This window comes from Mastomys coucha, unplaced genomic scaffold, assembly GCF_008632895.1.
Source record: "Mastomys coucha isolate ucsf_1 unplaced genomic scaffold, UCSF_Mcou_1 pScaffold22, whole genome shotgun sequence".
In the NCBI taxonomy this organism is placed as follows: domain Eukaryota; kingdom Metazoa; phylum Chordata; class Mammalia; order Rodentia; family Muridae; genus Mastomys; species Mastomys coucha.
In genome coordinates, this window is record NW_022196905.1 from 14,095,648 (window position 1) to 14,099,824 (window position 4,177).

Genomic DNA, 4,177 nt, shown 5'->3' on the forward strand with positions numbered 1-4,177 from the left:
TCCTGAGACATCTATCCTGGTGGATTGGGTAACTACTGGATTCTTGGCTGTGCCAGTATGAGACAGTCATTGTTGAACTACCTGGATTGTACTGTACAATTCAATCCAGTAAATCCCTTCTTAATATCAATTCATTTTATCATTCTATTCTTCTAGAGAACCCAGCATTGTCACCTTCCAAACCCACTTATGCCCCACACCCAAGCAGTCCAGTAAGCTCTGAGCACTCAATGGTTTTTTTAGTGGGAAGTTCCAAACTCCTCCATAATACTCCCCAAACCAACATGGTCAGGTCTGTCACAACAATGCCATTCCTGGTACCAGATTTTGTCCTCATTAGGATTTTTATGGCTGTGACAAAACACCATGACCAAACGTTCCACTTTCATATCACATCACACATAGAAGGAAGTGAGGGCAGGAACTCATTTTCTCAGCTGAGGTTCCTCTTTCCAGATAAATCTCATTTGTGTTAAGCTGATAAGAACTAGCCAAGACAAAGTTCTATCTATAGCAATGAGAGAGAAATAAAGGAAAACAAGTAGCAAACATGCAGTTTTCCCTGCATGCAGATGATGTGATGCTTTATATAAGAGACTGTAAAGACTCCCTCAGAAATCTCCTACAGCTCATCAGTATGTTTGATAAAGTGGCAGGAAACAAGGAAAATTAATGACAATCAGAAACTTTCTAATATGCCAATGATAGGTACACCAAGAAAAGAAATACCAGGGAAACAATTGCAGTTACCTTAAAACACTTCCATTTCCCTTTAAAGAGGGAGAAGGAGAGGAGAGGAGAGGGAGAGGGAGGGGGGAGACAGACAGAATGAATAACCTTGGAGTAAACTTAAGCAAGGGGGCAAATGCCCTTTAAAATAAGACCTTATAAAAGTTATTATTATTATGTGTGGGCCTCATCCATGGCATGTGTGGCTGCCTAAACAAGACTTGAACAAGGAAGATATCAATGGACTTGCTGATGTGGAAGGGGGCAAGCTTACAAGGCCTCAACCCTAGACAAAGAACTATAGTCCACTACAATGTTGACAGCAGAAGGGATAGTCTTCCCCAGGTAAAAGGACACCAGTTGGTCATCCAATACCAAAGGGACAGTCCTAGAAGCATGTACCTACAGGCATATTATACAGGCTGAGCGGGTGGTTACATATATACAAATATACATCTATATGTAACAATGGTTAAAGAAACAAGACCATGAATTTTGAAGAAAAAATGGGGGGTGTGATATATGGAACAGTTTGGAGAGAGAAAAGAAAAGGAGAAAATGATGTAATTCAGGAATCTTCTGATTGCTAGGTGCTATAAATATAAATGCCTTGGCTAGGATATTCCTGTGGTATAATCACCTTTAAGTGCAGTGTTGAACATAGATTTTTGTGACAATTTGAAGTTACTGCAGTATTTTTATCAAGCAGTATTTTGCTATAAATGTTCAAAGTTACAATAGAATATTTTAATAATAAAATATTGTTACTAAGAAATGAGAAAACTAAGGAACACATCATGGCTGCTCTTTTGGAAAAGGAAAAGATTTTCTGAAAGGGACTAGCACCAAAACACCATCTCTGATACTTGCATCCACAACACCTTGCTAGATTTCCTCCATCTGAGAGAATAAAGCTATTCACACTTTTGAGAGAGTGTTTTCAATGTTTATCATCAAGTTTTTTAAAAAAAATTATATGTCTAAACACAGTGCTTTTTGCCTCACAAGGTATATGTTTAGCTATTATAGTTTCCTAATGCCAGCAGCCTCTTCAGGGAACCCTCAACCTCTCTCTGAACTCCTTTCTTTCATTTAGGTGAAAGAAAATGAGCATTTTTGTTGTTGTTGTAAAACCAGTCTTTGGATAAAGTATACTATTTCCAAATCTATATTACAAAATTAAGGTGAAATAGTGAGAAAAAGTTTATTATTATTATTATTATTATTATTATTATTATTATTGTATGTGTATACGTATGTGTGTGTGTGTGTGTGTGTGTGTGTGTGTATGTGTGTGTGAATGCATGTGTCTGCACGTGGGTCAGGGGTGGTGATTCACTCCTTCCATCTTTATGTGTGGTTAGTACCTTTACTCGAGTGTCCACCTTGTGGAATCTGCAATGAAAACTTTAAAGTATCTGATGTTTCCTTCAGCAAACGTGACTAGAATGAGGAACACTCAGTTTTCATTCAAGCCCTTGGGAATTCAATTGAAATACTGTTCCCTCTGCTGGTGGCTGATTAAATACCATCTTTTTTTCTTTTCTTTCTTTCTTTTCTTTCTTTTTTTCTTCTTTTCTTTCTTTCTTTTCATTTTTCCTTTTGCTGGATATTTTCTTTACTTATATTTCAAATGTTATCCCCTTCCCTGGTTCCATCCCCTTCTCTTATGAGGGTGTTCCCCCATTCATTCTCTCACTCCTGCCTACCCACCCTCAAATTCCCCAACACTGGGGCACCAAGCCTTCACAGAATAGAGGGTCTCTCCTCCCTTTGATGCCCGACAAGGCCATCCTCTGCTACATATGTGGCTGGAGCCATGGGCCCTTCCATGTGTACTCCTTGGTGGTTTAGTCCCTGGAAGCTCTGAGAGGGTCTGGTTGGTTGATATTATTGTTCTTCCTATAGGATTGCAAACCCCTTCATCTCCTTCAGTCCTTTCTCTAACTCCTCCATTGGGGACCCAATTGGGGACCCTGTGCTCAGTCCAATTGTTGGCTGCGAGCATCTGCCTCTGTATATGTCAGGCACTGGTAGAGCCTCACAGGAGACTCTTTTCAGCAAGCATTTCTTGGCATCCACAATAGTGTCTGGGTTTGGTGACCTTCTATGGGATGGGTCCCCAGGTGGGGCAGTCTTTGGATGGCCTTTCCTTCAGTCTCTGTTTCACACTTTATCTCCATATTTGCTCCTGTGAGTTTTGTTCCCTCTTCTAAGAAGGAATGAAGCACCCACACCTTGTTCTTCTTTCTTCTTGAGCTTCATGTGGTCTGTGAATTGTATCTTTGGTATTCTGAGCATATATGCACTTATCAATAGGTACATAACATGTGTGTTCTTTTATGATTGGGTTACCAAGCAATCTATAGATTCAATGCAATCCTCATCAAAATTCCAAGACAATTCTTCATATAGTTAGAAAGAGCAATTTGAGACTTCATTTGGAATAACAAAAACTCAGGATAGCAAAAAATATTCTCAAAATAAAAGAACTTTTGGGGGAATCACCATCCCTGACCTCAAGCTGTACTACAGAGCAATAATGATGAAAACTGCATGGTATAGGTACAGAGACAGGCAAGTAGATCAAGGGAATAGAATTGAAGACCCAGAAATGAACCCACACACCTGTAGTCATTTGATTGTTGACAAAGGAGCTAAAAACCATCCAGGGGAAAAAAGACAGCATCTTCAACAAATGGTGCTCGTTCAACTGGCTGTCAACATGTAGAAGAATGCAAATTGATGCATTCTTTTCTCCCTGTACAAAGCTCAAGTCCAAGGGAAACAAGGACCTCCACATAAAACCAGATACACTGAATCTAACAGAACAGAAATTGGGGAAAAGCCTCGAACACATGGGCACAGGGGAAAATTTCCTGAATAGTACACCAATGGCTTATTTATGCTTTAAGATCAACAATAGACAAATGGGACTTCATAAAATTGTAAAGCTTCTGTAAGGCAAAAGACACTGTTTATAGGACAACACAGCAACCAACAAATTGGGAAAATATCTTTACCAATCCTATATTTGATAGAGGGCTGACATCCAATATATACAAAGAACTCAAGAAGGTAGACTCCAGCGAACCAAATAACCCTCAACTGAGGAAACTCAAATGGCTGAGAAGCACCTAAAGAAATGTTCAACATCCTTAGTCATCAGGGAAATGCAAGTCAAAACAACCCTGAGATTCTACCTCACACCAATCAGAATGGCTAAGATCAACTCAAGTGACATCAGATGCTGGTGAGGATGTGGAGAAAGAGGAACACTCCTCCATTGTTGGTGGGATTGCAAGCTGGTACAACCACTCTGGAAATCACCCTGGAGGTTCCCCAGAAAATTGGACATAGTACTACCTGAAAACCCAGCTATACCACTCCTGGGCATATACCCAGAAGATGCTTCAACATGTAATAAGGACATGTGCTCCGTTATGTT